The following is a 13,620-nucleotide window of genomic DNA, read 5'->3' as shown; positions in this document are numbered from 1 at the left end:
AGTGTGAAAGGTAAGCCATTCATTTTGCGGCATTGGTAAGGCACTTTTACGTTTTCTTCTTGGTTTCTCACGATTCAGACATCCAGTAAATGCACACTTTAGAACCATTTTAAACACTACATTGAGACCCATCTGCGTCATCTTCTCAGTTCTTGTGCATGCATCGTGGCACTCTCGTGAACTCACGTCAGAGGCCCACATGGAAGAAAATGAATAGTTGAAAAAAGTCGGGGGTTTTTGTTTGTTTTTTTTGCACAAAAGTATTCTCGTCACTTGATAAACTTAAGGTTGAGCCACTGTAGTCACTTGGACTATTTTAACAATGTTTGTACTAACTTTTCTGGACCGGCAGAATGAAATTGCCTAGAAGCCTATGGAAGAGTGAGACAGCTTACAGATTTAATCAAAAATATCTTAATTTGTGTTTCAAAGATGAACGAAAGTCTTACCCCGGATTTTCACCAACTGCGGAACGGCTCCATGCTCTGTCATCCTTCAACACCCACCAGGTCCGGATTTGTTGCGGAATGGCTGCGGCCATAACTGACAGCTGAGGTCACAAGGACCCACGAGATCTCGCGAATTCACGTATATGATCGCGCGATATAAGTGCTGAATTGCTGCGGAGCTCTCCGGCATCCGGCAAAAATAGAAGCTCTGCGTATCTGCTCCAGAGGGCTGCGGATCGCCGGAGTTGGAACGCAGCCGTTCCGCATTCAGTGAAAATACACACATTGACTTAAATGGAAACCTATTGACTCCGCCGCCGTTCCGGAACGGATCCGCAGCCATTCCGCAGTTGGTGGAAATTAGGGGTTACGGGGTTGGAACAACATGAGGATGAGTAATTACAGAATTATTTTACAAGAAATGATTAATGCATGACAGAATTTTCATTTTTGGGTGAACTAACCCTTTAATATTTTTGCTTTCAAATGCCTAAAACTTCAGACTACAGGTTTATAAACGATTCACAACACATGATGAATTTAGGAAGATGGTTGAAATGTGTTCTCAAATTACAAGCGACTCAAACACGCATCACTGAAACATGCCATGTGTGTCAATCACAACAATTTCCCATATTAATAAAAACAGTCACATTTAAAAGTACAGATATAATAAGTTACTTATTTTACCCACATCAATTCAAATTGACAGTTAATTTTAAGAATTCCCAAAGATTGCAGTGAAAACTCACCTGTATCTGGTGCTCTGCAACTGCTATGTAGTAACTGAGGTAAAAAATCCAGTTGGTGAACAAGCTTTGTTTTAGTCAACTTGATGGAACCTGTGAGTCAACACGAGGAAATACAATGAGATAATCTTCTATGTGCAAAACACTCTGATTCGAAATACACTCAATAATCTTAAATTCGTGACAACATCGTGACTAATTCACACTATTATCAAGATTTCTTAAAACATGAACATGTTCTAGCGCGACGACATGGCGCAAGATCCAAACTCCGAATAGTAACTTAATGAAAACACTCAAACCACAGACACTTAATTGTACATCACCCATATCGATTCAATTTGACATTTACTTTTGTAATTCAAAGATTGTGGTCAAAACTTACCTATATCTGCTCTGCAACTGAGTTGAATTGAAGTGACTGAGGTAAAAAATTCCGGTTGATGAACAAGCTTTTAGTCAAAGTACTTGACTGAACCTGTGAGTGAGTCAACACGAGAAAGTACAATGAGCGAATCTTCTATGTGCAGAAATACAATCAATAATCTTAAATTCGTGACAACATCGTGAGTAATTCACCCTATTATAAAGATTTCTTACAACATTAACAAAAGCGCATCGAAATGGCGCGAGGCCGGCAAAATCCAAACACTGAATAGTAACTTTAGCCTAATAATGAAAACCGTGACATTTCAAACCACAGACGTATTACTTGCTATTTATATCACCCATATCGATTCAATTTGACAGTTACTTTTTTTTTATTAAAATAGTTTGGTGAAAACTTACCTATATCTGGCGCTCTGCAACTGAGATGAAACTGAGGTAAAAAAAAAGATCCGGTTTGGTCCGGTTGGTGAACGAGCAGCTTTTAACTTGACTGAAGCTTGAACACAAGGAAGTAAAAAAATCAGCGAATCTTCTATGTGCAAAAACACTCTGACTCGAAATGGATAATATAATTCTAAAACGAACTAAAACCTTGCATCCACTTTCACTTACTCTGTATCACTCCTTCTGAAGACACGTGAGGTCCAACAGGGAAAATCATCCGGTTTCCGCGGGCTTCTCGAAAATTCTCAGAGAGAAAAAAATGATTCACCGAATCATTTTGAGAGGTTCATTTTCATGAATCGCTCAAATCCGCCCATGATGGATTGAATCTGACCATGAATAAAAACTGAAACAGCTAGACAAATTTTTTGTGTAATTTAATTAATTTGTGCTCATAATTTTAAATAACAGTTATGTTTTTTAATGTAGGCTAACGTTAAAATAAAATTGAAGTTTAGGTTTTAATGCAGTCTACCAGACAGCAATATATATAGATAAATTAAGTTTAGTTTACAAAGTAAATGTACTTCTATTAAAGTCATTTATACTTCATTAGAGTATAATTGAAGTAAACCCAGCAGAAAATTTAGTGCAGTTGTTTCAACTTACATTTATAAGTTAAAATAACAATTATACTTGTTAATTCAACAGAAAATCTAGTGCAGTTGTTTAAACATACATTTTTGAGTTAAAATAACAATTTAAGTTGTTCATTCAACTTTCAGTCTAGTTGAGGACAAGAAAACTTAAAATTTCTTGTTGTCTGGACAATCTAGTTATCTCTACTCACAAAAATAAGTTGAAATAACTAAATTGCAAAAATATTTTTTACAGTGTAGACAGTAATACGTTTCGATTTTTTACCCTGTGAAAAATATATCAGTAATTTCACTCCTTAAGAGTTTCAAATTGTGCCTATATTTGACAAGACACTAAAAACTGTTATTGAAAGAGAGATCTCAAGCATCTCTAATCAGATACTTCTAAGAGCAAATGATCTGAGCTATGCTATCCTCATACATTTTATATTCTTGCAGTATGACAGTCAAATTTGTTCTATTTTTACATCTCTAAGGAACTTTAGGAGATACATCTGAAACAAACTTGCATGAAAAAAACGTTATGAAAGAGCAACCTCTAAGCAATAAAATTTCAGAGCTGTTACAAAGTGAAAAGCTGCCAACCTCAGAAATGACCAGCTCTGAGCAAAGGAAGAGAGAGAGAGAGAGAGAGAGAGAGAGAGAGAGAGAGAGAGAGAGAGAGATAGTGTGAGTGAGTGAGTGAGTGAGTGAGTGAGTGAGTGAGTGAGTGAGTGAGTGAGTGAGTGAGTGAGTGAGTGTGAGTGTGAGTGTGAGTGTGAGTGTGAGTGTGAGTGTGTGTGTGTGTGTGTGTGTGTGTGTGTGTGTACACACGCCAGCTGTGAGTCCTGGGATCAGAGTCTGTCCTCAGCAACAAACATGCTGGCGGACAAGAAATGACCGATCAGAAGCCGGCCCTGTTCCCACGCTCTCAAAATACTTTTGGTCCAAACAAAAATGTGAGAGATTAAATCACAGACAGAGAAAAGCTTAATCTGTACTGCAAAACTACTCCACTTTCACCATTTCCATCTAACTAACCTTCATGCAAACACGCACCCTATACCTCAGAAAATATAAATATGTAATCACTTTCACTTACAAATCATGCATACACTTTTGAGTGTGTGTTCTACTACCATGCACATAAATCTCTTAACGAAAGAACAACCTTCAAAAGTTCAGGATCAGTAATTTTATGTGTGTTTTTGAAAGAAGTCTCTCATTTGCATCAAGGCAAGGAAGCATTTCTGATTTTAAAAAAAATACAGTAAAAACAGTAATATTGTGGAATACGATTTATATTTTAACACATTTTAAAATGTATCTTTAGTCATTTCTCCAGGGTTTAATGCTCTTCGGATCATTCTAATATGCAGCTGATTTGCTGCTCAAGTAACATTTCATATTATTATCAATGTTGAAAACAGTTGTGCTGATTCATATTTTTTTTTTTTTAGAAAGCATGATACATTTGTTAAGGATAATTTGAAAAGGACATAATTTATTTGAAATAGAAAACTTTTGTAACATTATTATGTATTTAATGTCACATTTCTTGTCAATTTAATGCATCCTTGCTGAATATTACTATTTATTTAAAAAATATATATCTGTATCATTTATTATTTGATATAGTAATCTGGCTGGTTGTTCATATGAAATTGTGCAGTTAAGATTAAGGGAATATCATATGAACAACCAGTCGGATTGCTATTAAGTCAGTAAGTAAAAATCACATTTGCATTGAAGGAGAAACCCAAACCATTTGTAGAGGATCACAAAATGTTTCAATCATCTAGAAGTGCCCTAGCAACCGCATAGCAACACCTTCAAGGAAGCAACTTTTGCACTGCAATAAGCCCTTACGTTTTCTTCAGAAATCCGTAATCGCTTTATATCGCTAATTTATTTGAGTTATCAGTCCAAATGTTCTAAACATGACAGACCCAGTATGAGGGAAAAGCGACATAAAAGCCTGATAAACAAGTGAGTGAAAACAAACTGACAGAGGTGGACATCAAAAAGGCTGTCTGGAGAGAGGTCATGGGGGTTAGATAGGGAGACGGAAGAAGAATAAGGGAAAATGGGGCAGAAAAAGAATGACACAGCCAACTTCTTTGAAGGTGGAAGTCGAGATGACACGGGGCAGAAGAGACAGTGTAAAGTTTTAATGACAGAGAAACGAGTGGAAGAGAAGGAGAGGCAGGGTTAGAGAAAGAGAAAGAGAGAGATGAAAGATATAAGGGTCATTGAGACACAGCAATAAGGCTTACTGAACTGAATAAATTACAGTGAAAGAGTAGTTAATGAGAAAGGAAGAAGAGGAGAAAAAAAAGCAGGAGATTGCACAGGTAGGAGGACATGAACAGCTTGAGAGTGTTTGTAAGCCTGCAGTGCCCTCTATAGGACAAAAGACAAATGCATTACGAAAAGCAGTTGGGTGCATCTCTGTCAAAAAATGTTTTTGAAAATAAATAATGAAATGACAAAAGAGCAAAAGATCTAAGCCTTTTTTCTTTACAGGACGGCTGTTTTTAATGATGACTTAAAAGGAAAACAATCCCCGATAGATTTCACCACCCTGCGGTTTCATTTCACACAGATTCCAACGCGACGTGAACAGCGACTGATTTTGAAATAAAAGCTTTTGGGCTCCACACAAAAGGCTTTTTGGAATCAAGACCGAACAATGCAAAACTAATTACACAACGTGCAATAATGGAAAAGAGCGTTTATTTGAACGCATGTATTTGTGTGCAGCTTATATCAGCTCGTTTAGCAGATGAAAGGAGTGAAGAAAAAAAAGATGTCTCGGCTGGTATACAACTTAGTTAAGCTCTAGATCACTCCACTCGGTTTGTCTTTTAAATGTCGGACAAATTAAACACGGAGTTTATCAAAATCTCTAATCCAGCCTGAGGGCCTGTCGGCGCGCGTATGTGCATCGGTTCGGAATGGCGGCTGGCCTGAGGCAAGAAAATGCCAAAACATGAGTGGCTGAATTTGAAAATAAAAGGCTTGTCATTCAACAGCGAGAGAAAGAGAAATGAAGTGTGCGTATGTGCGTGTGCTTGTACCCCAGTCAATTACTGCATCCTTGAGAGAAGGACAAGGTTTTAACTAGTGACACGAGGAAGTCACACCAGAGTTGCATAAACACACACACACATAAACACATTCACAGCAGTCTTATTTAGAAGCTCAGCTGTTATTGCCAGTGGCAACAGAATCATATATTGATTTCCACCCAGAGGAATTGCGACGGCGATACGGGGAGAAAAAGAAATGCGAGAGAGAGAGAAACTTTTGATTGGCATGCAATGGATAAAGTGAACTACTTATAATGCAGTGCCAGTAGACAAGAGGAAGTCTACTGGACTTAACCAGCATAGACACTAAAATAAAATAAAAAAGAGAGAAGGAGCGAAAGGAGTGCTCTGTAAGGGTGTGCGTCTGAGGTGGAGGTAATCTGTGATCTTTCGTTTCCGCCCTCCCTGATCTACCATTGCTAAATCCGGATGACCAGATGGCCCCCACGCTCTCTTTCATCCAAACGCATGAGCGACAAGCAGAGAGAGCAGTGCTGAGGCTAGAAAGGAGGGAGGGAGTGATGAAAGACTTCTTTTACTTGAGGACAGAGAGAGAAACTGCTAAGTGAGCAGAGATACTTTTTAGCAAAAAAGCAAGAAAGAAAAAAATATCGAGCTGAGGGTGAACTGACTCTGTCTGCACAGCCTTCTCAGTTTCCAGTGATGATTTCACTCCGCCTTTACTCGGAAATGGTCGATACGAGTAAAACAAAAGAAAAATGGATAAGGAATGTTTGGTAACACTTTACAAAAACAGTACATGAATAATCATGTACTAATACCTGAATTAATAGTTAATTTAATAGATTAGTGAAGATATGAACTAATCATGAACCAGTGAAGAGCTATCCTTAGTCATAAGGATTCATATGAATAACAGCAGCCTTAACTACGTGTTAGTACATGTTTGATAATTAATGCGTTTATAGTGTTGCCAAATATTTCAGGTTTGGGAACTGCTTCTGACAAGATCAAAACAGGTTGTCTGTAGACACTGACAGTGGATTTTGTACCTCTAATTGAGATGAATGTAGAGCCATCGGTAACACTTTATATTGATGGTCCCTTCTGAACATTCTGTTGAGTAACTTTGCAACTACATTACTTTGATAAACTTTAAAAAAAGCTAATAAACTTTGCAACTCATTAGAGTATTAGTAGACTGTTTGCTTTATATGCTGACACTTTGTTTTGATGGTCCTCCAACAGACATTACTGACTATTAGTTACTTTGCAACTACATGTCAACTTATCCAAACCCTAACCCTATACCAGTCTACTAATACTCTACTAACACTCTAATGAGAGTTAGTAGACATGTAGGTGCAATGTTACTTATAGTCAAAAGAATGTGTTAAAGGGACCATCAAAATAAAGTGAAGCCGATCCGTCTAGTGTGGTTGTGGATCATGTGATTCAAAACAAGCTGCTTTTGCTGTTGTGGTGATGGTAATAGCCATTCTGCTGGTTGATCAAGGGAACACTAGCAGTCTAGCACACTAGTATGCAAAGCATTACATTTTTATGGTGACCCGTTGTGGTTTTTGCCGCAGGGAATCAATAGTTCTCAGTTTCTCTACTACTCTCATCTTGTCTCTCTCTATGTTGCTTTCTTCAACTGAATATTTAAATAAATAGTTAAAGCAGTCAGATCTTAAATTATCAGAATTTCCTTGATCTTCAGAGATAAAAGTGTTGAATGTACTGTGAAAACATATTTTACAGCAAGTTTCAGAGCTCAAAACATTCTCTCCAGTCCAAAAACACTATTGAGATTGTAAATGCACTACATTACTTTTGCACAGATGTTTGCCCTAATTTGTTGGTTGCACTAAAAAAAACGGCTAAACATTGCTGAGTCAGTCTTTAGTCATTTCAGTCTTTGTTGATCCTGGAACAACATTCCAATCAACCAATCAGATTTGAGGACAAGTTTACAGTTTATGTCAAGTTTAGGCTTACAGCATTAGGTGCTTCTGTAACGGTGGTCTGGCGGTGAAGGGACTGAGACCAAAACTGGCTTTTCTCACATTTATTGCTTTGGAAAATCAGAACACAAAACATGCCTTCAGGCACTGGCGTACATAAAACAGCATCCAATGTAAAGCATACCGCTTCTGATCGGGTACGGCAACTACACAAGGACAAAACATAGCAGAGCTGCAGTACACCGTTTCTCCAAAGGGGGGCTCCAAAACACCAAACTCAATACAGCTGCTTAATTACGGTGAAAATCACATACAAACACTAACCTACATTTCTAACTATTATTCACATATCATTCCCCTCTGCTTTTAGTGATAACTTATGTGTAGGGTTAGGTTTAGGTTTATTTTAACAAATTATGTTGACCCAGGAACATGTCTTTTTTGTTGTTGTATTTCATTTTATTATCTTATTTCTATTATTAGTGTATGTATGTTTTTTTTTGTTTTTTTTCTGTGAATGTAGTACAGATGTATTTCTGTTCTGTAAAGCACTTTGTAAACACTGTTTTTAAAAAGGTGCTATAAATAAAGCTTTACCTACTTACTAAATTTGCTGTCTGGAGAAGTCAACACTTGGAGTCAAAGTTGGAGTCATGTCTGCAGATTTTGGGCATCCAGAGTTAACAGATTTCACAGAAAATTGTGTATGGCACATGATTCCATCCAGTCAGATGATATCAGACAACTTAGAACACATTGTTTAATTTTGCCATGCGTCTCCTAGCAACGAGGCATATGTTTTTGCATGAGTTTTTCTCTGTGACCAATTACAAAGTGGGCAAATGTATATGATGCCTAGCGCAGGGCCGTCCCCAAGCCGAAGCCGTCCTGTACTTAGAATAAAAAACAATGGTAATACCATGATATTTAGCATGATACTTTGATTATTTGTTATATTCATATACCACAATGTTTACATAGTACTCAAAGAATATATTCGTATAATTCTTCTCATGATGGTATTTACCATAGTGTCCAAACATGGAATTACTGCGGTACCATGTTCATAAAGCATACGATGGTTATTTAGAACTTGCAGAAAAGGTTAAAGATAATATATTTGTGTATTAAAGAGAGAGAACATGTTTTTGAGCATCATGCATACGTCTTTCTATCATTCAGTTAAAAACCATGTTTCCTCAGAAAATTCTGAAAGTTTTCCTGTCATCCGTGTCTTTGGAAAAGGATTATGAAACAGAACAGGAATAGAGGAAGTGTGAAAGAGAGGAGAGAACGGAGGGGCTTCCAAAAAGGCCATGTCCCAGCTACCAACCCGCCTCAGGCATTACTCATTAGCCTAGCACCAAGCTAAGTCCAGTGACAGTGATGACCTGAGGGGGGATCAAATCAGAGAGCAGATTCACCACAACTCCGAATTTCACCATGATCTTCTACTGAATTCCAGCTGAGAGTCTTAAGTTAGCCATGAATAATGACAACCTTGGGCCGTCCTGAGTTTAAAATGAGTCAGCATGATCCAGGTCAACGAAGTGGAAACCTTTCAAAAACAAGACAAAATCTCAACCTCCAACATGCCACATAAATCGCATATCTCAAAGATGAAATACTAAACTCAGAAGACTAAATGAGGCAAAAGGAAGTCGATCTCAAGTAATCGAGATCAAATGATGACTGAATTAAGTTGAATAATATCCCCTTTTTGGCACCAATTAAATTCCTTTTAAATTCACTCTGCCTTCATGGCTTTTTAGAACAGCGTGAACATGTACTGCTCTCAATAAGCTCCATTCACTGACAAATGTGTTGAAGTGTTCTTATGCACGCAGAGAAGATTCTCACAAAAAACAGGTGCATACCGAGAAGGTCTATAATATCTGGAGCCAACCGTTAACATTCCCATTCATCTCACAATCTCAAGCACTTCACTAGCGACTATCCGGAGCTGTGACATGAAAGGCAGAAGAGAGGGAGGTCTATTTCATGATTTTAAAAGCATTTTAAAACATTTGCTATATGAAGAGAAAAATGCTTTTTTGTCCTTTGAACAGTGTAGTTCCAACACCTACCAGAAGGGGCAAACTGGACCATGCTATGCTAACCAGTTGGACTTTGACCCTTTGGTTCATATTGCACATAGCCACATACAATGCATTTGTTTCTATTCTCATTGATTATGATGAACCCACATTACATTTAAACGAGGCAGCAGCACAATGCATGCCAAAACTTAATATAGAAATATAAAAGGGAAATATATGCAGTTCAAATGTTTGGGTCAGTAAGATTATTTTTAAAGGAATTAATAATTTTATTCAGCAAGGACACATTAGATCAAAAGTGACATTTATAATGTTACAAAAGACTTCTATTTCAAATAAATGCATTTGCATTTCAGAATTTCTGAAGACAGGAGTAATGATGTTTTGCCATCACAGGAATATATTACATTTTAAAATATACTAAAATAGATAAGTTATTTAAAATTACAATAATATATCACAATATTGCTGTTTTTACTGTATTTTAATCAAATAAATGCAGCCTTGGTATATGCTTATGGAAGCATAAGGGACTTCTTCAAAAAAATATTTTGAAAAACTTATTGACTCCAAACTTATGTCTTTGTTTTGAAATTCTATGATCAGAATTTGTATTGAAATTCTATGAAAATGTTTATACTGAACTACTTTTCTTTTCTAGTGTCATTTTCTTTCCTAATTCATACATTTATTATTCTCATTCCATCATCTCACTACAATAAATGATGCTTTAGATGACTAATGTTATAATTTACCATGCCCCTCACTGTTCTTACAAATCTGGCTCCATCTTGCATTTATGCTTCATTAAACCTCATAAGCTACAGGCGCAGTTGAATCCAAAGACGAGTTAGACCCTACCTGTGCAAGCATGTCAGATTGGTTCGTAAATCTTATGTTTGCTAATAAAACCGAGGGATGTATAGATCGCTGCTGATCTGCGATATGTAATAATCATGGGCCTTATTCTCGAAACACGAGCAGAATGGATATCTGTAAAAAAAATGCATGTACTTCATCTGTCCTATTGAACTGAATGCAACGATTTGCAGCAAATGGATTTATGAGCGATTCGTGCAGAAATTCGTTCAGCTCGTGTTTCATGAATAAAGCCCCATGTGTGTGCCCAAGGGACCTATGGGAAGATCAGATCAACCTAAAACTGGGTTTTATCAACATTTAGCACCACCTGCTCCCATAGGTGTCGATATTTTGCGTCATCATCACCGAAAGCCACAGAATGTTAGGAAGAGCAACAGGGGCATTTGATATTATAATGGCGATCATATTTCACATCCTCTAAAATTACAGTCTTATAGATTACAAAACCACTACATCTACTACAGCAAAGCTTCTTCTTTAAAGGGATACTTCATTGATTAGCATTAAGCTTCGTATCAGTAGAAACACGTTAGTATTTTCGAATGACCATGCTTCCCTCCCTCATGTCCCCCTGAGATGAGAGATTTTATTGTGTGTCTGAAAAAAAAACTCAGATGACGCAAACATCGTAATTTTTCGTCATCGGAGGCTTTTTTGGTCAGAGGCTAGACTACAGCCAGTAGTAGGGGCTAGTTCCACATGTTTTCAACCCACCCATGGAGGTGGGATCTCACGATAAAATGGCGTCTTTTCAGTTTCGAGTCAACTAGTAGCCTAGTTGTATCATTTCTTCCGATACTGCCCTCTGTAACCGGTAGGCGTGGCTTGGGAGTGGCCTCGTAGGGCAGCGAAGCAAGGGCATTCTGGGAGTTGTTGTCTTTCATCCACATGAGCCATAAATACATTTTCTGGCTTTTCTCAGTCTAGAAGGCTCCAACTCCTAAAATAATTTCACATTTCTACTACATAAATGACCCAATTTAAATACACATTCATCTTTCCAGCAGTGAAATATCCCTTTAATGGCCTGCTGTACATAACAAAAGCAAAAATAAGAGTAACAAATCTACAAAGTTGCACATTAGAGTTGGTGAAAAATATGCCACAGGATACTCTATGTGCAAGATTAAGGTTGGATTTTGTCTCTAATTTGACACGTAAACTGAATGGCGGGACGATGCGGCTTTTAGCAGATACGTTAATATCCAAAATTATTCAAATAAGCAGAAATGTTGAATGAAATGTACTGGACACATGTGGCAATTTAATCAATACACATTATGAAACATTGGTTTACTAGGAATTTGTTCAAATAGATAAAGAAATAGAAATAAAGCAAAAAGATAAAAATAATTATATATTTATATTTATCTGTTCTTGTATGCTGCTTGGATGCATTTCCGTTTGTGTTTAAAAATGATAATGTCATTTTGTTCAGTTGAACAGGTTTAATAAAGGTTATTTAATAAGAGATTGCTGATTCTGATTGGATTATAAGAGCAGACTGATTGCTATAAAAGGAGGGAAGACGTGCTTCCAATTATTGCGTTCTTGTGTTAGCAATGGTGACCTCCAAAGAAAGACATGCAGACATCATCGCTTTGCATCAAAATGGCCTCACATGGAAGGAAATTGCTGCAAAGAATATTGCACCTGAAAGACCGGATCATCAAGAACTTCAAGGAGAGAGGTTCAACTGCAGTGAAGAAGGCTTCAGGACGTCCCAGAGTGTCCAGCGATAGGACAGTCTCCTCCTGAGAAGTCAGATAGTCTACACACACAGCGAGGCCAAGACTTTGGGAAAAGGAAGCCACTTCTCTCCAAGAAAAACATCAAGAACAGACTGAAATTCTGCAGGAAGTACCAGGATTGGACAGCAGGGTCATTCCGTGTCAAATCAACCAAATTTCACAAACCTCCCCGGCTCAAATGTTTGATTTTGTTCATATATTTTTTCTGGTGAAAGACAAACATAAAAAGTGATGAAAGCCAAAATATTAAATGTCATGGATGAATATTTATAGAGTTATCCACTATTTTGTAGAGGGGGGTCAAAATGACAATTTTCACCTGTTATTTGGAGCCAAATTACAGGGTAGGAAAAATTACTTTAAAGCTACACTGTGTAGGATTTACTCCCATCTAGCGGTGAAATTGTATATGACTACCAACTGAATATTACTTTCTAGCTCCTCCCATTCCGAAGGCATTTTAACTCCTACGGTGGCCGTATTATTTCAAATCTGCCGGCAAACGCGAGCAAATCTCCCTCTCGCATTCGTCACGGTGCCACTGCGTGTAAAAATGCGAAAGGTGACGCTTGTATGTCCCTCTTTGTCCAATGTATTTTCAAGATGGCTTCCGCCATTCGAGCGACTCGCTCGTATGTATTCTAAATGGCAGATTATACACTTACGAGAATACTTAATTAGTTGGTTGAAGTGATTACACATTAATGAGAACGTATAATTTTGAAATAACAACGTGTTTTTTTTGCTAAAAATCAACTTAAAATATTACACAGTGTAGCTTTAAAAAAAGATAGCAGCATTATTTTATTTTTACACAGATATGTATAGGTCAGTTAGTAAAATCTGTTCACTTTAGCAATGTTCCTAGCATTTTATGCCAATGGTGACAGTTAAAAAATGGAAAAGGGTGGTTTTCAAGTTTTTTTTTCTATAAACCAATTTTGCATACCTTTAACTCAAGAAGTATTAAATTAATCTTAATATCATTTAGATTTAGGTTCTTAAAGGGGGGGTGAAATGCTCATTTTCACTCAATCTCCTGTTAATCTTGAGTACCTATAGAGTAGTATTGCATCCTTCATATCTCCAAAAAGTCTTTAGTTTTATTATATTTATAAAAGAAAGATAGGCTGTACCGAGTCTTTCCGGAAAAAACCGAGCGTCTGGAGGCGGGCCGTGTGGGCGAAGCCAGAGCCATAGAGAGAATCCGTCGATCTGGGCTTTGTTTATAAAACATTCATCGTCGAAATGCAGGGAACAAACAGTCTACACAACTCGTTTTTGCCCCGGAAAAACA

This window comes from Squalius cephalus (genome assembly GCF_949319135.1).
Source record: "Squalius cephalus genome assembly, chromosome: 2".
NCBI classification, from domain to species: Eukaryota; Metazoa; Chordata; class Actinopteri; order Cypriniformes; family Leuciscidae; genus Squalius; species Squalius cephalus.
Note: the sequence above shows the minus strand (reverse complement) of the source record.